This window comes from Canis aureus, chromosome 27 (assembly GCF_053574225.1).
Source record: "Canis aureus isolate CA01 chromosome 27, VMU_Caureus_v.1.0, whole genome shotgun sequence".
In the NCBI taxonomy this organism is placed as follows: Eukaryota; Metazoa; Chordata; class Mammalia; order Carnivora; family Canidae; genus Canis; species Canis aureus.
This window is the reverse complement of record NC_135637.1, coordinates 43,869,604-43,896,102: the sequence shown is the minus strand read 5'-3', so window position 1 is coordinate 43,896,102 and position 26,499 is coordinate 43,869,604. Positions and strand designations below refer to the sequence as shown.

At 40.2% G+C, this 26,499-nt stretch overlaps 1 protein-coding gene across 9 annotated transcripts in view; it reads left to right on the top strand.

Moving 5' to 3' along the window:
- LOC144299352 (uncharacterized) overlaps positions 1-26,499 on the top strand; it is a 145,737-nt gene that overhangs the window by 69,573 nt on the left and 49,665 nt on the right. For 2 of the 9 annotated variants that reach the window (XR_013366093.1, XR_013366088.1), the window contains exons 1-2: positions 442-584; positions 8,396-8,779. The exons of 5 other annotated variants lie outside the window; for them this stretch is intronic. The gene's annotated coding sequence lies outside the window, so the exon portion shown is untranslated. Of the gene's footprint in view, positions 1-441; positions 585-8,395; positions 8,780-26,499 lie in introns of those variants that run through there. 2 more of the 9 variants (XR_013366098.1, XR_013366094.1) reach the window with 1 other exon arrangement.

The window sequence follows — 26,499 nt, the reverse complement described above, 5'->3', positions numbered from 1 at the left end:
AAAGGACAGATACTGGAACAAGCAACTGCACGATGACCTTGTTTAGCACAACATCCTACAGAAGATTGTCAGATAAAATCCAGGATGTCCAGTTAAATTTAAATTTTAGACAAATAATAAATGGTTATGTAGATAGAGATTAGGAAGAAAAAGGTAGGGAAAGGTGTCTCTAATATGGCATAGGACATACTTATACTAAAAACCTATCCACTTGTTATATATGAAATTAAAATTTAACTGGATATCTTATGCTTTTATTTGCTAAATCTGATAACTCTAATCTCAGACAGTGTTACAATAAACCACATTGTTCATAAAGGGATAAACTCTGTAATCAAATGCTTATGGATCAATTTTTTAAGTGATCTTGTTTTGTTTGTTTGTTTGTTTTGTTTTTGTTTTGTAAGGGCTGATTCTAGAATGTCTGTCCTAACCATTCCAGAGTTTAGACCATTAGGAAAATTTCTTGAGCACTGAATATAAGTTGAGTTCTTCAAATATCCCAGCACATATCCTTAAAGATGGCATTCACTTACATTTCAGTCCCTGGGTGAAATGAGAGATGTAGGCTGGTGAGGCTGGAGGTAAATGAATAAATGTTTCAATTAGATACATTTAATAATATTAAATATAAAAATTAATTTAACCTAATAATAATTTAATTTAATAATTAAAGAATTATGAATTCAAAAATAATTAAATTTAATTAATTTAATAATTATTATTCAAACATAAATTTAATAATTTAATAATATTAAATTGTAACATAGGAATTTGACATTTGCAATAGTTGAGAGCAATCTTTGACAGACTGGGTCAAAGTACACGTGCGGAACAGATTACACTACACAGTATACTTAACTATTTTTTGTCTTTCTTGTTTTTATATGGTAATACACAAACAATGAATACAGATGGCAGTTTACTGTCATTTGGTTAATTTTTTCACAAATGATGAATCCATTAAATTTCTGAATCACAATGTGCATTGATCCAATGGTGGCAGTAAATGGAGAGAAAGGCACATCCAACAGAAGACAGAGCCTGATATGGCCCCTTAGCACCTGAGTAGCCATGGAGACAACACAATTTTTCCTCACTGGTTTTGTATTGTTCTGTTTTGTTTTGTTTGTTTGTTTGTAAAAAGAAACATTTATTTTTTTTAACTCTTTTTAATATTTTTATTTTTAAATTCATAATTTCTCATAAAACAGAAAATGTCTTCGTAAAACTCCATCTCGATCATTATATTAGCTACATCTTTGTTTATAAAGCATTTCATGTATAATATTTATATTTTGCAAATTTTAATGTTAAAATTGAATTACTCAAATATAGTTGCTTGCTCTTATCTCTGCTTGTATGGTAACTGAAATAGACATTTTGCCCTAATGCTAATGTTTTATCATTTTCTTCTTCTGTGTTCAGGGTATTTTCCCTTTGGGCTGCACTTGTAACTGTTATAGTTTTATACAATAATAGGAAGAAAACACGTAGTAGTTTTTCATAGTTTATACCTAAAAACTATTGATTGAAATTTGTTATGTCAGATTAAAATGTATCAAAAATTTAATATCTTAAAGAGTACGTCCTTTGTGGACTTTCAATATCAGATTTATAGATCCTTGAAAGGAAGTGTATCTTACATAGACATCCTATATATGTTGTATATCATCATTTTATGTATTTTGTATATGTACAAATGTTCAAATATATTTTGTTTAATGATCCTGTACTCATATAAAATAACTGAAGGTTTATAGGAGGCACATGAAATGAGTGGCTGCGTCATTTTGTCACAAAATCTAGAGCATAAGTCATTTTAATCACTGTTTAAACATTTGATAAAATGCAGCAGACCTGAACACCTATTGTTAAGAGTTCAGTGGGGGAAGGCCAGCAGTATCTGAAGTAATTTGCTCCTGTGCTATCGATCAAGAACCATCCCAGAGGCTGCAAAAATAATGTGCATACGTGACCCAGAGACCACGCTGAAGGCCCATTTACTTTCTTTAGCTTTAAACACACAGATTTAAGCAAATGATTGAATGTTCCATCCATCTTTAAGGAGCTGCTGAAAGCTCTGCCAAAACCATGCTCCTCCATGCATGAAAAGCCCATAGATTTAAACATGTATTTCACTTTTGTAGAGAATGCTAATGTTACAGCAGAAGAGAGATGTAAATTGCATGTAAAATGAAGGGTTTTTTTTTTTTTAGCCGACTTTGAATGAAGTCAATAAGAATAAATAGAGATTTACTTTTTCATTATCCCCATAAGCACCATCTTACTCCATGGAATAGTAATTGGATTAGGAGAAGGGAAATGTGGTTCTCTCCCTGCTGACTGTTGGATACCTCCTCCTCCTTCACCCAGATGTGTCCCTACATTAAGGCTCCTTGCTGACCTTACTTCCTCCAGGAAATTTCCTACAATCTTTAAGGCTGGGCTACCATCTTACAAAACCTGTAACACCTTATTTTTTTACACTCCATCACATATGACCCTTTGTCAGAGACCATTACGAATTTTAGGTCACAACAGGTGAAGTTCAAGGGCAACTTCTCTTTTGCTCCTTCATGTGAGGTCAGTGGTGAGCAAACCTACTAAGCATGATGATAGCTAAGCCCAATCCTGGGTAGTATTGGACAAATCTTCTGACAACTCTGAAAAAAGCTTCTGTTTTTGTAAAAAGAAGACATTTTTTCTTATAAATTTCCAGATTTATGCTGTGCACCAAAGTTATATGATTATGAAAAAAAAAGTATCTTGGGGTGCTTGGGTGGCTCAGTCAGTTATGTATCCGACTTTTGGTTTCGGCTCAGGTCATGACTCAGGGGCGTGGGATCAAATCCCATGTCACTTTAGATTCTCTTTCCCTCTCCTTCTGCCCCTCCTGCTCTTTCATGCTTTCTCTTTCTCTCTCTCTAAAATACATAAATAAAAACTTTTTTTTTAAAGATCTTTATTTATTTATTCATGGGAGACACACACACAGAGAGAGAGAGAGGCAGAGACACAGGCAGAGGGAGAAGCAGGCTCCAAGAACATTGCTTCAAAAAAAATGTATGGTCATATAAGTAGGAAATGTAGTGGTTAGGATAAGTCTGCTATAAGGAAAAGATGCTATAAGGAAAAAACAACAGAGAAATACAAAACGGTTCTGAGGTGCGTGATAAGAATCCGTGGATGTAGCTCTGTCCACGGAGACACTCAAGCATGAGGGAGCTTCCTCAAAGCGTGGTCTACCCAGGCCGTGTTGTCCACCTGTGGGCTCAGGACTGGGTGTTGAGTTCAGAAAGAGGACGACTAGGACTTTCTACCACCAAAGGGAAAAACAGACTAGATCTTTCAGTAAGAAGAACAAGAATGACCAAATAGATCCATAGTTAATGTGGATCGTTCATTCATTATTACACATACATTATTCCACTGCTAAATGTATTACAGCGCACTTACATTAACAATCAAATTGATTTTGAAAAAATGCAGATAAATTAGTAATGTGATTGTTAGTAAATTGTTGTAGATTGTTCATTTTAGACAACATTAACAGAATTTCAAACAAACTACGTATTATTTTGGAATGAATCTTGTATGTACTAACTGGAAAGAAATACCCTAAAAAAGTAACAGTGATTCACTTTGGCATTGGGATTAAGGGAGATATTTCACTTTCTTTTTTAGCTGTTGATATTTTCTAAATCGTCTGCCGTAAAAATGAATATTTGTGATATAATTAAGAAACAACAGGGATGCTTGAGTGGCTCAGTGGTTGAGTGTCTGTCTTTGGCTCAGGGTGTGATCCCAGGGTCCTGGGTTTGAGTCCCTCTTCGGGCTCTCTGTGAGGAGCCTGCTTCTCCCTCTGCCTCTGTCTCTGTCTCTGCTTCTCTCTCTGTGTCTCTCATGAATAAATAAATAAAATCTTAAAAAAAAAAGAAATAACAGATACCCACGTGGAGAAAATATATACAGGAATTCTATACATACCACAGGAGAATGAAATTTAAGTCCATTCGATCTCAGCTGTCATCTTATATAAAACTAGTAACCTGTAGTCAAACGTATCCAGACGTGCTTATGGCTTCTTAAAGAAAATTTGCGAAGACATCGATGAAAGCAGCAGGCAGGGCTTCAGGAGCCACCTGACTGCTGTGAGCTGTGTGATCCTCGAAGCAAACACAAACTGTTATCGATTCCCAAAGCCTCGGACAGTGCACACTCGCCTTTCTGCACAAAAGTGCTGAAGCAAAACGTCTAAAATGCGTGTGGTGTTTACAGATGTAAGCCTTGATGGGATGAGCACTGGGTGTTATACTATATGTTGGCAAATTGAACTTAAATAAAAACTAATATAAAAAATAAATAAAAATAAAATAAAATAATAAAATAAAATAAAAATTAAATTAAATTAAAAAAATAAAAAAATAAAAATAAATAAAAAAGATGTAAGCTTTTAGTTTTTGTCTACATGGCTTGGTTGGTTAAATATCTTAGTCATCTATTAGTTATTTGTCTGGAGCTCCAATTTCCGCTCCTTTCTGAACACCACCCAGTTGAACAGGGGAGCAGACTTCTTCCTGTGGAACACGTTCAGTGGTCTCCATAAACCCTTTCTAATGATCTGGGTCTAGTTATTTTTCTTCCCAACACCAAAATCTAAAGTGCTTCCCAGAAGTTATTGGGCATCCGTACCAACATTCTGTTTTGTTTTGTTTTGTTTTTTTAATTAAAAGTTGTCATATGTCCATAAACAATAGGTAGAGCTATTCATTTCAGGGAACTTACACCTACAGCAAAGCCCATTTATTCTCCGGCCTTTCCTCTCCCCGAATGAGGAGACAGCTTTCTCTGGCCTGCGGATGTAAGCAGAAAGTTGGCTCCCACATCCCTTCCTGACAGCATCTGCCCTGGAATATCCATCGACTGTGCCAAGTGCCCCAGACACCCCTCAGCAACAGTGTGACTGCTACGGTTACTTGTCGGACTTTCCTAAATTGAGCTGAGAAGGAAACAAGGACCACTGGGGTAATCGGTCACTCGCTCGTAAGCCAGCACCCTGGACCTTGCACGGGCTCCCCTCGCCCCCCAGGTCCTATGCAGGTAGATGCTCAGCATCACAGCTGAAGGCCTAAAAGTTGGCAAAGCAGCCTTCCCCCAACGTGCCTTGCCTTTTTCCTGAAGAAGACATTATTTTTGTTACTCTGATCAGGAGATAAATCTCTCTGACCCAATGTGAGATGCTACCCCTGTCTTTTGAAGTGATTGGCCACACACACATGCTACAGAAACTTGTGCGAGCTGGCTAGCTCACGATGACCTCCTGGCAGGGCAGACGCTGTCACAGGTTTAGCCTCTGCTAGGGTCGGCCGCTCCCTAGGTTGGACATCCCAACCACTAAACCTTGGTCAGGTGAGTGACTGTCTAGGAAATGAGCTGGACCAGCTCTCCTTCCCTTTGCACGTCAATCCCATGCACCTCCACCGGAGAAAACATCCCCGTCTGTGCGAGAAGACGCTAGGAAAGTGCAGTACGCAAAAGTAAAATCGCTGTTTTGCAGTGCCTTGTGCCTGGCCTTTGGCGAGATGACTGAAGGCTTCATACGGGTGTGATTGGTGCTAGCACGAGCGTGGCGAGGGTGTACGTGACAGGAGCTGTGCCATGTTTTATTTGCACATTTCATTTCTGCGTTTGGAGAGCAGGCGTGAGACAGCACACATCACGGGGTTATCGGGGGGAAGAGGGGCTTCCATCACTCTTAGCCATGTGCAAAGCACGAGGCCCGAGAAATTCTGGATGCTTCTCATCATGCGCTCATGCAAGGTGTTCAAAATTCAAGAAACCTCGATTCGTATAATTTGCAGATAGAAATATTCCAAATATGGTAACAGTGCCTGCCTCGATACTACCCACCACTGATTGCTTCAGAGAATATAGATCCATTTTCTGAGACCCACTCAAGTGCAGCCCAAGACGATGATTCTGAGCGAGCACGTATTCTCTCAAGATGCCTCTACCCTGTTCCCCCCAAACCTTTGCAATTGGTATTTATGCAGGAATGTCGATATGCATTTGGGAATTCAGATGCCGGCACAGTCATGGATCAGATCTCAGGTTGAAGGACAACATTTCAAGTAATGGTGTGAAACAGCGATTGCAGAAAAACGTGAGAAATATAAAACGGGACAGGACAGTCTCTGGAAACAGGAGGCCGGTGTGCAGGGTCGTCTCCGTGGAAGTCGAGCCACTCCTGACCTCACCAAGGGTCACAGCGGTCGCTGTGCTCTGGTGTCCAGCCCGCCCACTGCGTCAGAGCAGCAAGGAGGGCAGGGAGCTGGGCGGCAGCATCACCACCACCAAGGAGCCCACCGAGCTTGTTCTGGCTGGAACCCTACGTGCTGGGTTGACCGTGGGCATTTATTGAGGACCGCGGGGATCCAGGATAGCATCTGCAGAAGACGTTGGCAAGTGCCAACGCTAGCATGGGTTTCCTTTTGCCTTTAACTCCAAGCTTCTAAAATGTCACCCCTGCACTTTAAGATAATAATATTATAATAGGACTTCACCATGTCCAGACACAGTTTAGATTGATTCCTGGGTCGCGAATGGTCATTCGGTGACCGTCCTATTTCTCTCCAGCCCTGGCTTTTTGTCTGAATGCGGATTGTAACCTCATCCACCGCGTTGGGACCATGTGGTTTCGCTGCACCTGTGAAGATATGTGTGAACGATACTCAGAAATGCAAACATTTCTCTGCTGAAGGATCAGAGCAATTTTACATGTGAGTCATGATGCGGGAAGTTACAGGCTAAAGTCGGGGCCTCTTGAGATCTCTTTGATCCGAGGCCTCAGGAGAGTTTTCCTTCATCCTCACCTGACTTTCTGGTCTTCAGAACACATGTTCAGTTACTCTTTCTTCACGGCCCTTGGCCTAAAACCCCAAACCCTTTTCCAAAATGAGGAACCTCATCCCTGGAAGAGCCCCATAGGGTCTGTGCAATGGCCCAAATGGAGCTATACAATCTCAAGAAATATCCAATGCTTAGGAGGTCTGATCCCGGGAGTGGAAATGGGGTCAGAAAAATGGACTCTTGTGCTCACCCCGTGGGTCAGAGAAATAGTTCTCTGCATTCAGGCGTCCCTTTCATCACACCCACCAGTGGGAGCTCCAAGCCCACTAATCCTTCACTATCGATATCATAAAATAATAACCTCTTTAAAGAATGACTGTTCTCGCAAGGACAGACTTTGCTTTTTAAGGGACAGTGAGGCGTTGGCTCATAGTGACCAAATGTACTCCCGGAATAAGGGGCCTTCCCTCTTGGACATCACTGTGTCCTCACTGAAGGTTACTTCCTACTCCTCCCAGAGTCCCGAGAATCATAAAGGAGGCAGAGGAGGCTTTAAAATCAGGTTTATTGGAGCCCAGGGACACACTGACATTTCCTGCGATTATGAACCAGCTCAAGTCCGACCTGCGGACCCCTGGCTAGACACCGGCACCGTCATGATTAGGTCTCATATGGGGACCTAAAAGGGGACAGGTGGGAAAGAGGGAAAAGGAAATTTGGCCCCTGTTTGGTATCTTAGATCACTGTCTCCTCGCAGGGTTCCCGGCTGGGGAGTGACTGGTCTAGGTTTCCTCAGGGAAGGCCCCAACTCGGCGATAATCCCCTTTTGGAGCTGGGGTTCCTACCCTGGGGCTGGCCCAACCTCTGGGCACCCAGAGAGTCCTGGGTTGTTGGATAGGACAGCACAGATGCCCCTGGGGCAGAAGACAGGCTGCCCAAGGTGAGGTCAGGGTGCACTGCTGGGCTCCCGCCTGGCGGGAGGCTGTACTGCCAGGAGTTTCTCGGTTCTCTGGCCCCCTAATCCCCCTCAAAATGCTCCTGTGTTCCAGAAACCCCACGGTGTCTGGGACAGACTGCCTATCACCAGGTGTTTCACTCATTCATCCATGTGTTCAACAAATGGCCGTCACACTTACCCTCCAGCGCTAGGGTGGGTAACAAAACACAAATTCTAGCTACCACCACACTTCCATTCTTCTAGAAAACCAGAGACAAAACCCAACAAAAACCTGTTGTGCTCCAGATTATAGAAGCTGGTGTGTGGGGGGGAGGGGAGGGGGTTCCACTGTGAGAAGACTGACCTTTGAGAAGCTCCTCGAAGGACGGAGGGATCAAGGTGTGTTGATCCTTGAAAATTTTGGGTTCAGGAAACAGCATGTTAAGGACTGCATGATTTTTTTTTTTTTTTAAGAAAATGTCCTGCAACATGCATTTTACTCCGTGTCATCATACAACATTTCCATAGAGTCGTGGCTCTTAAGTAAACATCTTTTTTTTTTTCTTTATGGATTCTGTGTGGTGCTTCAACCTTCCACTTCAATAGGAAGAAATGCAGAGAACAGAAAGCCACTGGACGCTAACTGGCGAGCTGTAATGCACTCCACTGGTGCCAGTGGAAGGCAAGAAGAGTCTTCAAAGAGCAAGTGGGGCTTGTAGTGTCGGCTTCAGTGAATTCAGGCAGAGTGGGCCCCTCGTCTCACCCGGTAGTAAGCCTCACGCCAAAACCAACTGTGCTGCATGGAATTCTACGTTGTGCAATACTGAACAAAAGAGACGGTGGGACCTTTGAAGTTGCACCGATCCACACCTGTTTCCCAACTTGATCTTCCCATTTGAATATATTGCTGGCACTTTGAGGCCAACAAAATGTTTATGTTGAAACGCTAGCCCCCAAGGTGATGGAGTTTGGAACTGAGGCCTTTGAAAAGTAAGTAGTTAGGGTTAGATGAGGGCATGTGAGGGGGGCCCCTGTGGTGGGATTCATAAACGTGTTAGAGGAGGAAGAGACCAGAGCCCTTGTTCTCCCCACCCTGTGAGGGCACAGCGAGAAGATGGCCATGTGCACACCAGGAGGAGGCATCTGGTCAGGAACCAAGGCTCCAAGCACCTTGGGCCTCCTTGTCTCCAAAACAGGGAAAGCTGGGTGTTGGTTGTTTCAGCCAGACGGTCTCTGGCGTTCTGTTCTAGGAGCTTAGGGCGACCAGGACACCACAAGGCCCAAATAAGTCCCCAGGCACACATGGACCATGCGGGGACAGAGCCATGCGACAGAAGGGCCACAGAGAGGCAAGTGCCAGGAGGAGATGGTGGAGGGATGATGGAGCAGAAGAACCTCCACACTCCGAGCCCTCACAGACTGCCCCTTAGGCCTTTGAGGATTAGGGTACGGTAGAAAATAATCTTATTTATGTTCTATTTTTTCTGCTGTAGCCACCCCAGCCTTCTTGTCCTTAATGTTTGTCTTTTCTATCCCTTTATAACCTTTCTTTACATGGGAAGTCTGTCTTTGTAGGCAGCAGATACTTGGGTGATGCTTTCTCATCCATCCTGACCATCCATGGCTTTTAATTTACGTATTTAGACTATTAATGCTTAATGTAATTGTCACTGTGGTTCTATTTAATGCTGTAATTTTATTTAATGCTTTTTATTTGTCTCTCCAATTTTTGTTGTAGGCTTTCTTGACTCTTTTTACTTTGTTTCAGTATTTTAAAAAATCTTCATTCTAATTTTTCTACTGTGTGTGTGGACATCTTTGTACTGGTCTTTATTTTTTTTTTAATATTTTTTTTTCAACTTTTATTTATTTATGATAGTCACAGAGAGAGAGAGAGAGAGAGAGAGAGAGGCAGAGACACAGGCCGAGGGAGAAGCAGGCTCCATGCACCGGGAGCCCGATGTGAGATTCAATCCCGGGTCTCCAGGATCGCGCCCTGGGCCAAAGGCAGGCGCCAAACCGCTGCGCCACCCAGGGATCCCTGTACTGGTCTTTAGACTTATGGGTATTGGAATATGCCTCCTTCACTTTCTATAACCTACCAAGAGCTAATGCCCTTCACCTGCTGTCAACAGTGCAAACCTCACTCTCACATGTGGCCCTGCAGTCACCCCATCATCTATCACTGTATGTACATACTCTTCAAGTGCAAACAATAGTGAACAATTTTTGTTTGTAAAACATTTATATTATAAAGATATTAAGAGGAAAATATATTTCACATATGTTTTGATATTTGTCATTTTAACCCTCCTTTTTCATTATTAAGGTCTTCCTCTGGTGTCCTTTCCCTTCCAACTATACTGTCAGCATTTCCTGTACTTAGTTTTGTTGGTAATTATTTTCTTTTATCTGAAAATGTCTTTATTTTGCCTATATTCTTGACTTGTGGATTGACAGTTTATTTTTTTTTTAATTTTATTTATTTGAGAGAGAGACAGAGACAGAGACTGAGCAAGAAAAGAGGCAGAAGGAGAGGGAGAAGCAGATACCCCCCTGATCAGGGAGCTCGACGCAGGACTCGATCCCAGGGCCCTGAGGACCTGAGCTGAAGGCAGACATTCCACTGACAGAGCCACCCAGATGCCCATGCAGATTGACTGTTTCTGTTTTCTTTTTCCTATCATCACTTTAAATATGTTATTCTACTCTTTTCTGGTCTACTGTTCTGCTGTTACTCTGGTTTCTTGGGAATTTCATGTCATTTTAATCAACTTGTCTCTGTTTACAAAGTGCTATTTTTTCTGATTGTTTTCATGATAGCCCCTTTGTCTTTTTCTTAAGTTTATTCATGTGGCTAAGCATGGTTTTCTTTGAGTTTATCCTGTTTTGTGGAGACTCTTGAATTTTTATTTTTACTATTTATTTATTTTACATTTTTAATTTCAACTTCTAATATGTTTGCCAAGTTTGGAACATTTGGAGCCATTATTTCTTTAAAATATTTTTCTTACCTCATTTTTACTCTCCTTTTCTTCTGAGACTCATTAATTATTAACCAGGGATTAAGCCATTTGCTATCATCCCATTCGTTTCCTATTTTAACGTCTTGTTTCTCTCTCTTCATGCAAGCTCTGTTGACCTTCTGTGAGTTCAGCGACTTCCATCTATTATGTCCTTTAGTTACTGGCCTATCTGGTGAAATTTTTATTTCAATATTTAATTTGCAATCCTAAAATTTTATCTTCACTATTTTATTTCCCTGAAGAAGTTTTATGTCTTTTTAAAATTTATGCTGAGTGCATTTTCCTTTCTTTACTAAACATATGATAAAGTTTTAAAGGCTTGTTCTGATCATTCCAACATCTGGCATCTGTTTGGCTTTTGTTGATTGCTCTTTTCTCTGGAAATGGGTTCCATTTTTGTTGTTGTTGTTTTTGTGTGTTGGGTTATTTTGAATTATATCCTTAGCAGCATTGTGGATATTACGTTGTGAAGTTTCTGTACTTTGTTTCCTGCTCTTGAAGAATGTTGATGTTTTTGTCTTAGCAGGTAGTGGACTAGACTTGTATGAAGCTCTATCGTTCCCACTCTGTGGGTGGAAGCCCACACCTCAGTTTCATCATACCAGCCTTGGTGAAGCCTGTGTGGTCCAGAGATGACCCAGGGACTGGTGGGGTGTTCATGTGCAGAGTTTGCAGATCCTTCCCTTGCTCTCTCCCGCCAACATTCCCCCATACTCTGGCAATCAGCCATATCTGTCTGGCTTCTTTCTTGGGTTTTCTTCTAGCCAGAAAACAGGTTTTCTATCAGAGCTTTGGCTACCTTTGCCACACCCTACATAGCTTCAGCCTGATTTTTGGGGAAAGACCAAAAAAAATCAGAGCAGGAGAGGTCATTGCTCTGCTAGCTACTTCGCAGTTTGACTCCCCTCCCCAGAAAACCTGCTTTTGTTTACTCTCTAGAATATTCAGATATCTCCAGAGTTACCTGTTGCAGTGTTGGTTTACAGGGAATTTATATTTCATACTAGAACTGAAATTCCCTAACATATGTTTTAGAAATGTCACTCTTTATTTTGAGATGAGATTAGACTGACAGAGGAGATGACTGGAAGCCAGGTACAAGGGTGGCATTGTAGTGTCCAGGTGCGTACTTGGTGGTTTTTATCAGTGGTCTAGAAGTATAGATACTTCTAGAATATGTTTTAAAGAATGATCCAATAATAATTGTTAATTGACTGAACTATTGGTGTGAACAGGAGAGAAATCAAGAATAACTGCAAATTTTTATCCTAAGTAACTGGCATTATTAAGATGTATTGACTGAGGTGAGGAAGTCACTAGAAAAAGAGTAGATTTTCAGGGTTGGCATAGAATGAATTAAGATATTAAGTGTTGGTTATGCTTTTAGATATCAAAGTAGAGATAAAAAATAGAATACTTAAATATGTCTACTTTCCTAGAGATTTGTTCAATATACAAACCTCAGAATATTTAGCATTTTGAACTATGACTAAACAAATGTAAAGTTCTAGAAAATTCAGTAGATGGGGATAATTTTGACATTCCTCTATTGTAGGCGTTATGCATGGGAACTCATCACCATACTTCAGTGGTGTGTGAGCCTGTGTTAGTGTGTTTATCATGAGAAAGGATGTTTTGCTGAGTAAAAGTACAGGACTTTGACCCATATTTCCTAGGTTGTTATCTCCGTTTGCAATGTGACCATATGTATGTGTTTTGGTGATTTACTTCTATACAGCAAACCACCCCAAAGCTTACTGGATTAAAACAACAAGCATTTTGTTATTTCTCATGCCTTGGTGTGTTGACTAGGACTCAGATGGATTTTTTTTTCCTGGTCGTGTTTGGGTGTCTTACATAGGTTCCAGTGAAAAGGCAGTTGGAACAAAAATATTAGAGACGACTTTGTTCTCATCCAGTACCTTGGTGGGATAGCATAAAATCTGGACTCAGTTCAGCTTATTCATGGGATAACTGGGATTTTCTCTCATGATGATTTTTCACATGGTCTTCCCATGTAGGATCTCCAGTAGCCACTCACATGTGCTGCAGCTCCCCAAAATGCAAAAACTGAAGCCACTAGGTCTTCTTTTTTTTTTTGTAACACTGTATTTTTTTTATTGGAGTTTGCTTTGCCAACATATAGTATAACACCCAGTGCTCATCTCATCAAGTGCCCTCTCAGTGCCCATCACCCAGTCACCCCATCCCTCCACCCATCTCCCCTTCCACCACCCCTAGTTCGTTTCCCAGAGTTAGGAGTCTCTCATATGCTGTCACCCTCACTGATATTTCCCACTCATTTTCTCTCCTTTCCCCTTTATTCCCTTTCACTATTTTTTATAGTCCCCAAATGAATGAGACCATATAATGTTTGTCCTTCTCCGATTGACTTACTTCACTCAGCATAATACCCTCCAGTTCCATCCACATTGAAGCAAATGGTGGGTATTTGTCATTTCTAATGGCTGAGGAATATTCCATTGTATACATAGACCACAGCTTCTTTATCCATTCATCTCTCAATGGACACCGAGGCTCCTTCCACAGTCTGGCTATTGTGGTCATTGCTGCTATAAACATTGGGGTGCAAGTGTCCCGGTGTTTCACTGCATCTGTATCTTTGGGGTAAATCCCCAGGGTCACTAGGTCTTCTTGAATATTATAACTAAACAGTTTCAGGGGCTGTCGAGGTATTTTATTGGCTAAAGTGAGTCACAGAATCAATACACACAGGGATCTAATAAGTGATGGTTTACTGGGGTGACCACATCAGGTTACTTTAACCTCTCTGTGTCTCAACGTACAGCATTTAATTGAGCGAGTTACTGTAAATATTACAGAAAGGTGTAGTGAAAATCTCAAGAATTGATTTATGAAAAGTACAAAGATTAGGTTATGACATGCATGTAAAAAAGTTCATTATTATTATTTATTTTATTTTTAACTATTTGAAACATCATAGTTTGTATAGCTTGGTATTGGAGTGTATTGTGTGCCATCTGACAATTTTTTTGTTTGTATGATCTGCAATGCACCAGTATTATTGCATTTCCCTTGTTCATTATGTTTTATGTATGACTTCTGTCTATTCCCCAACTTAAAATTAATGAAAGGAAAGCTATTTGACATGACTGAAGGCTTCGTATCTTCAAAACAAAAGGCTCTTTGAAGGATATTTCAAAAGGAAGTTTCCAAATATATTTCTCATATTATTTTTAATCTAACTGATTTACTCCATCACCCAAGCAGCTTTTTGATAATGCTTTCTGTAGCTGGATTTTGGACAGATTTTATCATCAAATGCCCTTGTGCATTTGTAGCTCTTGACTTCTTTTTGTCATAGGTCAAAAATGAATAGGGATCCTCCAGGCATTAGAGTTGAGATAAAAAAACTGAGTAGATGGGACAGCCTCTAACACTGGTCTCTTCTTGATTCCTTCTCCTGAGAGAATATCTGTGGACACCGAAGATGTTTGCGGTGGGTGAAAATAGGGTATGTTGTGTTTGTTGATGTCAGCTCATTTTCCGGGATGGAAGGCAGTGATTAGAACCTCTCCTACTCCCCTCTTTTCCCTTGATGAGGCTGACTCCAGCCATTATTCTGACAGACGAAGTTGTTTTTGGGAAAATAAGACTTGAGGTCCCTGAGAGCTTCTCTCCAGTGTGTCTCCCCACTGGCTTTGGATATCAGGCCTTTTTTTTTTTTTATCCATTTCATATATTTTATTTCAGTGAAAGCTTTTTTTGGATAAAAAAAAATTCTAAGCAAAAAAATAGTTTAGAAACTACTTTTTTAAAAAGTCTATTATAAAATTTAATTATATATTCTTATAATTAGGATTAAAATGCCTTTAGTAGGGGGACATCTGAGAGGCTCAGTGGTTGAGCATCTGCCTTTGGCTCAGGTCATGATCCCGGGGTCCTGGGATCGAGTCCTGCATCAAACTCCCCACAGGGAGCCTGCTTCTCCCTCTGCCTGTGTCTCTGCCTCTGTTTGTGCGTGTCTCTCATGAATAAATAAATAAAATCTTTAAACATAAATAAATAAAATAAAATGCCTTTGATAGGGTTAAGAGAATTGGTCAAGAGGGATGGCATCACATTGTAAATTATTCGCTTGCCTGATAACATATATCCAGGTGAGGAATGGGGAGTTTGTGAAAAAGGAGAGAGACTTGGTTTTGAAATATGTGACACTGTAGTCAGGCAAACCTAGGAAATTCACACTGAGAAATGTGTTAATAGGCAGAGCAGTAGGAAGGGTTAAGTTCTTGGGAGGTGCCAGAGTGGATCTGTGAAGATACGGATTACATAATGATAAAGATACAGCACCGAAAAAATTGCTTTGAATTATACCTTGGGTTGGTCACATTCCTGTATTCTACATTCTCTGAAATGATGTGGCTCTATAATATACACAGGGCTCTAACTCATGACCAGCCCCTAACTAGGTCTGCCAGGCCACTAACAGGTACACACGTGTTGGGGAATGTGTGTAACTATGGAGAGACTGTGATTGGCTTCCTGGCTTGGACTCACTGAGTGACTATGTGAGTATAGTCATAGTCAGCTGGAGCCCTGTGACACAATGCTGTAGACTGGGGGCCTTATTTCTCACAGTTCCAGAGGCCAAGATGTCCCAGATCAGAGTGTCAGCATGGTCAAGGTCTAGTGAGAGCTCTCTTCCTACCTTGAAGATGGCTGCCTCCCTAGTATATCCTCACATGGCAGAAAGCAAAGGGAGAGAGAGAGACAGCATGTTTTTTGGTATCTTCTTGTAAGGACATTAATTCCATCATGGGGCTCCACCTCTTGACCTAATTACCTTTTGTTGTGATTTTGCTTAATTAGCATGTGTTAAGTAGAGCCCTGGGGTATTGGATGGTGAGCCATGTTTCAAAAAAAGAACATAAGGGAATAGAAATAGAGAAGTTTACTACTCACAGTCTTGCAGGGGCAGTGTGGGGAGGCCAAGGCATGGTGAGAGAAAGAGAGAGAGAGAGAGAGAGAGAGCACAGCGGGACACAGGTACCTGCTTGTGTTGAAGTTCCTAGACTAAAGTCAGACTGGTCAATTCAAATCCCAAAGAGTAGGGTTTTGACAACCTTACAAAGGTCTTATGTAAAGGAAAAGCCCCAAGAGGAGGGGGAAAATTCTTGTGACAATGGTGGTTGGTGGAGTCATAACAGGAACTTACTTTTACCTGTCACTCTGTGGGCTCATATCCAGGTCATGAACTTTAGAGGAGGTCCAGTGACAGTTCAAGGTCCTCCAGAATGGATGCAGAGGCCACGATGTTTTGGTAGTTTAGCTAATCTCTTAACACCTGGCAAACGTCTGGTATCTAAATACCATTATGTTGTGGGTTGGGGCTTCAATAGATATACTTTTTAGGGAACACAGTCCAGTCCATAGCAAGTGCTTATTACATGAAATACTTATGTTAAAGAGTAAAATCCAAATGTATAGATTTTAAAAATCATATCGGTTTTGTCCAATGATTCTTGAATTGGACAGCATACAGTTTAGCAGATAGAGAGGAGTTTCATGCAGCTGTTCAAAAGGAGAGACTTATAGACAGATGGGAACGGAAACAAGGAAATTAGATGAGGCAAAACAGCAGGCTGGTGATTGCAGGGTCACTTTCCTTATGGGGGATGGCAGGGGTCTAACCAGTGCTGGTCAGGCAACTCCTGATTGACTGGTTTAAGATCCCATTGCTGGGCTCTTCCAAAATCAAAATTAAGTCTCGGGCTTAGCGTAAGTGACTCTACTTGGGCCTGTTGTCTTGTTTTTAACAATATAGACCAAATATTGTATTTCTCTCATTGACTATTTTGAAGACAGAAAAGAAATGCATTCTTTATGTTTCTTATTAGGAGGGATTCTGGGGAGTTTGAGAGATAAAAAGGAAGAACGTCCAAGTGCACATACCCACATGGTTTAATGTAGATAATGTTCTTAATCATAGTCTAATCACTATAGCAACAGACAGTGGTGCTCTTAAGTCTCAGAAAAAAAAAGATAAAAGAAAGGAAAAGAAATCCACTGACTCATGGTTAGCTTGTTTCCCTTTTGTAAGAAAAATAATAAGTCCCTGAAGATGAGATTTATACTTTGGATATTAGAAGTTAAAGTAGTAAATATCAGAGGCTTGAAGACTGAGCAGACTTGCAGGAATGCTCTTATTTTGCAGACTCTGGGCAAGTCATGTCATCTCCTGCACATCGGTCACCACAGGGTAGCGGTGCTGATCCTTTCACATGTATCTTAAGCACAGTAAGTGTGCTGTTTGGAGTTTTTGTACAGCACCAAGGAACCCCATCAGGCTCCCCCAGATCTGTCACTTCCTCTAGGACTGGCTCCTCTATACTCTGGGCCAGTTTATATGTGACATGTTGGTGGAATGTCAACAAGGAATTCTCACTCACCCAGGACCCCGAGGCCGGGCAGGTGCTGAGAATGTTTAGGAAGTACTTGGAACTGCAGTTGCCTGGAACGATATGGTCAAAACCGAAAGGTTTTTATGACACCAAGTCTGCTCTTACTGCCCTGTATTAAAAGGGGATATTTGATAGTTGACTTGGAAGGACATTCAACAATATTAATGAAAGAATTGTATCTCTTAGGCAGAAAAAGAGCCAATGTCTTCTCACTAAATACTTATTGTGATAGTTAATTTCATGTGTCACCGTGGTTGTGCTGAGGAATGCTCAGATTGCTGGTAAAACGTGATTTGTGTCTGGGTTTGTGAAGGTTTCTCTGAAAGAGACATTTGAACTGGTCGTCATTGATCCTAGGAGGGCTTGCATAGACTCAGGCTCAGTCATGGACTTTTTCTGCTGTTGGACACCAGTGCTCTTAATTTGGGGCCTGGGCTCTCTCTCTCTGTGCCTCTCATGAATTAAAAAAAAAAAAAAAATATATATATATATATATATATATATATATATATATATATATATATATATAATTGGGGCCTGGGATGTACACTCAGGTCTTGGGCCTTCAGACTGGGATTGAATTGCAAGGCAGCTTTCCTGGCTCTCCAGCTCACAGACCGCAGGCAGCAGGTGGCACCCTTCTCAGCCTTCATGATCACCTGAGTCAATTTTATGATAAATCTCTTGTACGTGTCTGCATTTATAAATTTCTAAATTTGTATCCTCTTGGTTCAGTGTCTTTGGAGACACTTACGGAGCTTAAACTCCATGTTATGGAGCTTAAACTCTTAATTGAGTTATGAGAAGTTTTCCCAATTATTATTCAAAACCTTCTGATTACATTTTGCTTCTTAAAAAATAACCTCTAAAATCTTCACTTCAATTTGTGCTACCTTCCCATCTTACCTTTCTGCTACCTTCGAGGTATGGATTCAGGAGGGTCTGAATGATGGGCAAGGAGTGAATAAAAGATCTGATTTCTTTTGTTTTGAATGGGAGGAGTTCCACTCACAAGCATTGCATACACACATGAATCACACACACACACTGTTTTTTAGAGGGTATATCCAATTATTTTATATACTTTGCAGTTATAAGTAGATCTAGTAGAGTTTCCAGGATTAAATTATTATTCATGTACCATCTAATTGTATTTATAAGAATTCCAGAGATTTGAAATGCATGGGAGAACATTGCTGCTCTTAAAATCATAAGCATAGTTGGTGAATACCAGTGACCAGAGTTGAGTACAGATGATTCATCCATCCACATGTCCTCTTTTCATTCCATCTCCAAACTAACTACTTTCCTTTTAGTTGGTTTTGTTCCAAACCAAGTCCAGATTTTCCATTTTGTGTCCATAATATTTCAGGTGGATTTGGGGGGAATTAGGGCAAGTTCCAAGAACATAACTTGGAAGACAAGACCACCTTTTATAAAGCACATTCTCATGCTGATCAATAACTCTATAGTTTCTCTCCATTTTTAATGGAATTAAAAATAATTTACTTTCTCAGTTTCAGGCATTGCTTAGGATAGGATATACTATAGGATATGGAATACATGAGCTAAAGGATTTTTATCTTCTTGATTCCTTTCTGCCTTCTGAGAACGTAGTAGAGAGCTTGCATCCTACTCCAATATGTTAATGATTGATCGACAATCTTACAGAATCTGTGCAAAATAGACTCAAGCAAGATCCTGGGGGCCTGTGGTGACTTCTTACTGACAGTATGAGTAGGCAAGAACTAGCCTTTTAGGTGGATCTCACAGTACCCTGTGGAAGATACACATGCAATTTTCATTGCTTTTTCTCTGCAGTTGGGACAAAACTAGCATAAATAGAATTAGAATCAAACCTATTTTTAAACATCTAGTCAAATAATGAAACTAGACAATGATCACCAATGGGTGCTAATATCACAAAAAAAATGAAACAACCACATCATAGCTAACTTCTTGAATGATACATGCAGCATCAGAATGACACAATATACCAAAAGGGAAGGAAGGAAGGAAGGAAGGAAGGAAGGAAGGAAGGAAGGAAGGAAGGAAGGGAGGGAGGGAGGGAGGGAGGTTATAGGAGTTCGTTGTCCTACTTGCTCTAGTTTTGTTTGTGCTTGAAGTTTTTCCATGGCAGGGGGAACATAATATTAAAACCATAATTGTCAGTATTACCTTTATGTGGGGGATGCATGGTAGGAGCCTCACTGTATAAGAAACAGTCATAAATATGTATTGTCTAGGCTTCATGAATAACAATTTTGGAATTGGGCAAGTTTCTTTATTATTAAAATAAATAATTGCTCTGGAGATTTTAATGTGTTGCCAGAAAATTGAAATTAATTAAATCTAAGCCTCCCCATGTAACACTCAGTTTACAGGAAACGCAGGGGCAGGGGAACGCGCTAAATAGCAGGCTGAGTATCCATCAACAGAATCCACAGCGAGGGAGCTGGTTTCCAAATAGAAGTTAATGAATGTGGTGGTTGTGGGGGAGACACAGCCATCAAATGAACTATGAAAATGGTTCAATCCATACAGATACTTTTCTCATCTTTGCAGAAAAAATAATGAAAGGAAGGAAAGTTGGTGACTGTTGTTCTCATTCTGACTACAGTCATTCTAACACTCAATTACCTTGTTCTTCCCTAAACAGAAATATATTTAAAATCTTTTTTTTTTTTTTTTTTTTTTTTTTTTTTTTTTTTTTTTTTTTTTTTTTACCAACTGTGCATGCTAACTGACTTTCCGTAAGCCATATAATACTCAGTACTGACCACAACCTAATTTCTTAGGAGGATTTCCCCCAAGAGAATAATATGCAGCACCTTAATAATAAACAACCTGGCCCATTGCCCAGGAAAACACAGGTATTTTTTTCCCCCACAACATCCCCAGGACTCTGGAAAATGCCTGCCACACAGTAGGAGCTTAGTAAATATTTGTTGAACAACTGCATAAACTGAAAAATAAACAAATCATCTCACTGTTCCTTCCTGAGCCTTTAATGCATTCTCAGAAGACACCTCAGTCTTCGTGCCACAGATCAGTTTGACAAATACTCAAAAGACGTCTCAACCCTGGGATGCAACGGCAGCTCAAGCTGGATGCCCACTGTGTGGACAAAGGCTGGGCTGGCACGGGGAGTCCGCCACTGGGACAGTGGCTGTCAGCAAACTCTCTCCTCAGGTTTCTTTCCTTTTGTGTGAGTGCACTTCTAGCTTGATTGAAAGAGGACAGAGTTAGGTAAGAAGTGGATTAGCCATAGTTGACTGGCTCAGCCACCTTGCATAATACACAGTTGGAGAGGCCAAGTAGTCAATTGGAATAAAACACATCCTGTGTTCACAGCAACACTGACCTAGGAATATTTGAGTGAGAAATTCTGCTGTGTTGGAGTGTAGACTTTGGCATGAGCCTCATAGGCTGGGGAAGTATCATCCAATGGACTCTGGCTTTGGAGGGCAGAGCCTGGGTTCTGGGTTCCCCCCTCTACTGTTGTCACCCTGGGTCCCCATGCACTGCTCGTGTCTCCTCTCTGGGCCCAAGGTCCTCACTATCAACAAGAAGAAAGCTGATAGATGTGATAATCCAAGCTTCACTGAGTCCTCCCTTCTCTAAAACCCACTATTTCCCATGCCGACCCATTCTCCTGAAAATGATACTCCCATGTCAGTGAAAAGTAGAATACAGAACTTTTTGCTCCTAAATGACCATGTAAAGTACTTGGCCCATGTAAAAGAAAGTAGGTTTTTCCCAACAAAGTTGAATTTTTGAAGATCACGTGGTTTATGTCGAAGAACACGAAACGTTAGTATCCTGTCGTGTCTCACCGCCGTATAAACAACACGCATTTCTTCATACGAAAAAATTTATGGAAGATGGAAAGTGCCCCTTTCCAATCAGATACAAAGCTGAAGTTCATTTCAAAGAGTTTGCTTTTCTTAAGCATTTTTAAGCCAACAACTGCATTGACGAGGAGGAATCATGAAAGCAGATGAAGGAGGCAATGGGGGAGAGTTGTCTTCTTTATCTTATTGTTGATAAGCAGCCACCTGTTTATGAAAACTCCCTTCCAGTTTCATCTGGCATAAGTGGCTTTAAAAAATGACTTTTCCAGGTACAGCTTTCAGAATGTTTGACTGCTGTCTTGGAATTAATATGTCAGTAACAGTAAATGAGTTTTTCTAATGCTCAGAGGTCCTTAGGAGCTGACTGATAGAATATTAAACATCTGAGGTTGTGTGATCCAGTCCCATTGGTCTGATTACTCCTGCTCAGAGAAGATAAGTGCCTGACCTAGATGACATAAAACAGTTTATTGCTGACTTCCTGACTTCGGTGCAATTCCCTAGAAGAATCCAGCAAAACACCACTTGTGTTTAAAAGAGATGATTATAAATTAACCTTTAAATGGCTGAATTAAATAAAATAGCATAATCACTCGCCAAATTTCAACTCCTGCTTTACTGGCTCTGAAATCATTAAAGGTAGTTGTGATTCAAAAAGAAGTCACAATATAGGTGCCTGTGGAGAAAATTAACTTTTTGTTGGGTCCTTGTAATAATTTACTATCTGATCCATAAGTATACTGAGAAAGAAAAGCACAATTGTTTCATGGCGCCTTAAAAAATATATTTCTGGGTTTAGAGCAATAAATCTTTGGCATCCTCACTCATTGCAATTCCTTGTTTGTTTATATTATTCTCCGTGAACTAAAAAAAAAAAAAAAAAAGTCAACGTAGGGCAAGAATTCCTTCTAAGTTTCTTATTCTGAATTCCAAATTTTAAATATTTGGGGAATAAGTTAGTGATCATTATATCAAGCTTACTAGTTTCAAATATGAAAACAAAAGGGTTAATGTGGATGAGTGAGTTGCCCACGGTTGTATATTCCTAAGTACTGAGGTTTTCAGACTTGATGAAAAAATATCTAACCTTAAAGGAAGTGCAGGATTAGTCTTGGTTTATTCTGATGTTATATTTCCCCCAGCCAGGCCAGTTATTTTGGTATCAGTTCTCCATCTTCCAGATGATTTTCTTTTCATTATCCCAGAGCCTTCTCCCCTGTTCCTGATGTGTTGTGGTTTACTGCACAGAACTGGGACTCTCCTGGCTTTGGTGGCATCACGAGCTCGCTGTGTGACCTTGACCAAGTGACCTAAGTTCTCCATGACGCATTTCCCGCTTCTGCTCAATGAAAATAATTATAGACTTAAGGATTAAATAGATTAATGTATGTAGAGCATTTAATACAGAGCCTGGAAAGTGACAAGCGGTGAACAGTTTCATGGTACCATGGTCATGGTTGTCGTCATGACCTTCATCGCCAAATTGTTACTTATGAGTTATGTCCAAATAAATCTTCCCACAGGCATTATCTTCCTTTAAGATACACTTTTAAAGATTCTACGCCCTTCGAGGCACCTGGGTGGCTCAGTGGTTGAGCATCTGCCTTTGGCTCAGGTTGTGATCCCCCGGGGCCCTGGGATCAGGTCCTACATCAGGTTTCCTGCAGGAAGCCTGCTTATCCCTCTGCCTATGTCTCTGCGTCTCTCTGTATATCTTTCGTGAATAAATAAATTAATTAAAGAAATTCTATGCCTCTCATATGACTGATGTCAATATGATCCTTCCAATTAGGGAGTCATTAATATTTTCTGCCTTTTCCCAAACCTTGCCTTCTGCTTCACTAGCTAATTGAACAAATATTGCTGTCAGGAATTCCTAAATCTTTAATGTCTAGTCGTTTCTTTTCCCCTCCAGTTCCTGGTTCCTACTGTTACCTAGTTGTATTTTTCTAGAAGTTTCCAATTTAGTTACAGGTCTCCTATGTTACCCATTGAAATCACTCTCTGTTAGATTTCTAGAGATGTTTGCCAAAAATGCGAATGTGATCCTTTCCCATCCCTGCTTGAATCCCTCCAATATCTTTTCTTTACTTATAAACCATAGTTCACATTCCTCAGGCTAATTTGTACACTAGTTTTCCACAACGGCATTAGCACTCAAATGACAAGGAAGTATTTTTAGCTCCAAGAACACTTTACACTCACCCATGCTTCTGTAATGGTGTGGCTTTTTCCTGAAATGGTTTTACTTTTCATTTGTCTACCAAATGCATCTTATCCATCAGTATCCTCTTCCGATGATACCTCTTTGGTGCTATACCAACACCTAACCAACAGCGTTCAAGATAAACCGTTCATTCTGAGGTAGTATTTATTTTCTGTGTTATCCTTACTCTTCTATTACAATATACTTTAATATTTGTCCACAAATCTGGTTTTCTTAATGATAAAAGAAAATGTTCTGACTCCTGCTAAAATGGTCAGGAAGACTTTACTCAGAACAATTGAAACAGGGGAGAGTAAGAGTGCTCAACTCTGAATACAGCAACATGGCTGGAAATTTAAAGCCAATGAGCAGAGCTTGAGGGTGGGTGGGTGCAGGGTGGGGATCAGTGGATGGAATTTGTAAAAAGGAGATGCCAAGGATAGGGGAGTTTGGGTAAATGTAAAGAGATTTTCGCTGAAGGCAACACAGAGTGATCACATATCAAGGGTGGAGAGTGAAGAACTTGACCAGATGCTGAAGGTGGTCAGATATCAAGGATGGAGGGATTTTTCCTAAAACTGGGTTATGTAGACCAAAAGACAGAATGGGGGCCAAGCTGGAGACCTATTTTAAAAGAGGGCTCAGAGGAGCCTGTTCAAAATTGGTCAAGGAGAAAATCTGCCAGCTTTAGACTGAGATTTCCTTCAAGGAGAGAATGTGTCCTTTATCTATTATCGAACACCTAACATGGGGGTGGATAAACTGCAGGTGTTTAGAAGGGACTGAGCCTCTTCAGATAAGGTCAACGTTTGGGATTTCAGCTATTCTGAAGGCAGTAGAGGAGCTTAGAGGATCTATAACATCAGGGAAAATAAGTGTTTACAGGACACAACGTTCTAGATTGACTGCACATTTGTGCCAGTTCAATCTTCGTTGTGAGCCTCAGGCCATAGTGACATTGATGTTAACTTTTCTCTCTGGTCTTAATTTCCTTTTTTACTGGATGATTTTGCTCCAAGACTTCTTAGGATTAAGACAATAACTCAGAAACAAGACTTCTATTTTTAATTTTTAGTTAAATTTTTTTTGATTGGAAGATTGAGTCCCACATCGAGCTCCCTGAAGGCAACCTGCTTCTCCCTCTGCCTGCCTCTCTCTCTCTTTCTCTATCTATCTCTCATGAATAAACTCTTTAAAATTTTTTTGATTGGAGCACTAAGTACATAAATGCATACATAAACTTTAAGTGTACAGTTATGTTATTTTTACATATGCATATACCTGCAAAAAAACACCATGCAAATTAAGGAATTTATGGCATGCTTCTCTGTGCAGCATTGTCAGACAATGTCACACCCCAAACACACCAAAAGTCAATTGCTATTTTGACCTCTATCCTAACAAATTAGTGTTTCCTGTTCTTGATTTCCTTAACAATGTAACAAATATAGTGTGTTTTCATTTTGAATCTGGCTCTTTCATTCAATATTATTCTGTGAGATTCATCCATTTTGTTACTAGTATGTTCTTGCAGGTTTTTGAGTATATACCCAGGATTCAATTTCTGGGATGCAAGGCATAATGCATTCAGATTTAGTTGCATATTTTATTTTTCTTTAAATTCTAGTACCATCTAGACTTTTGGCATAATGTTCCATGAATGTTGTGATCTTGTTTCCAAACTTAGAGAAAAATGTGCAACGTTTTCCCATTCTTTGAATTTTTTTGTGGATATAGTTCATTGGATGAAGGAAGCTTTTTGGTCTTGTTGTTGTTTTGTCTTTTTTTTGTTTGTTTGTTTGTTTTTTGGTCTTCTTTGCTAGATTTCTTAGTGCACTTACTTTTTTTTAATTTTTATTTATTTATGACAGTCACAGAGACAGAGAGAGAGAGAGAGGCAGAGACATAGGCAGAGGGAGAAGCAGGCTCCATGCACCAGGAGCCCGACATGGGATTCGATCCCAGGTCTCCAGGATCGCGCCCTGGGCCAAAGGCAGGCGCCAAACCACTGCGCCACCCAGGGATCCCTCTTAGTGTACTTATTAAAAAAGTATTGAATTTTGTGCAACACTTCTTGTTCATCTCTTCTACTGATGATAGAGAATTTTTGTACTTTATTTTTGAATTCTGTGAATTATATTTATTTTTAAAAAGATATTTATTTATTTATTTATTTATTTATTTATTTATTTATGAAAGGAAGAGAACATGCATATACAAGGGGAGGGGAAGAGGGAGAGGCAGAGAAACACAAGCATATTCCACATGAGTGTGGAGCCTGACGGGGGACTCAATCCCACAACCCTGAGATCATGAGCTCAGCCAAATCATAAATTGGTCGCTTAAGCCATTGAGCCTCCCAGGTGCCCCAAGAATTACATTTTTTTTTAATATTAAATTCACTTTTCAGTTTTGAAATAGGCTTAATCAGACCTGTGATATTATGCTTTTTATATTTTGCTGGACTCAATTTGCTAATATGTTATTTATGATTGTTATACCTAAGTTCATGAAAGTAATTAATCTCTGATTTTCCCATCTTATAAAATATAAGGTCAATTTGTTGTTTTCTTATTAGGGAAAATTATGTTTATTCTGGCTTTTCAAAGCAAGCTGGTAAATGTTCTCTTTTTCTATTTGCTGAAGGAATTTGTATAAAAGTATTATTTCTTCCTTAAATGAAAAAATTCTCTGTTGAATCTTTCTTGATCTCAACTTTCTTTATGGGGGATTTTTAAAAAAATATTTTATTATTTTTTCATGAGAGACAGAGAGAGAGAGAGACAGAGAGAGAGAGAGAGAGAGAGAGAGAGGCAGAGACACAGGCAGAGGGAGAAGCAAGCTCCAGGCAGGAAGCCCAATGTGGGACTTGACCCTGGGTTCCCAGGATCAGGCCCTGGGCCAAAGGTGGCGCTAAACCACTGTGCCCCCCGGGATGCCCTCTTTATGTGGGTTTTTTAACATAAGACAATGTCATTTAGGGTTTCCAATTTTCTAATATTTTTAGATCAGTTCTGTAGTGTTTTTACAAGAAGTGTACCCAATTTTTCTCAAATTAAAAAAATGTAGGGGTTTCTGGGTGGCTCAGTTGGTTAAGCATCTGACTTCAGGTTGGGTAATGATCTCAGGGTCCTGGGATTGAGCCCCATATGGGGTTGCCCCTTCAGTGAGGAGTCTG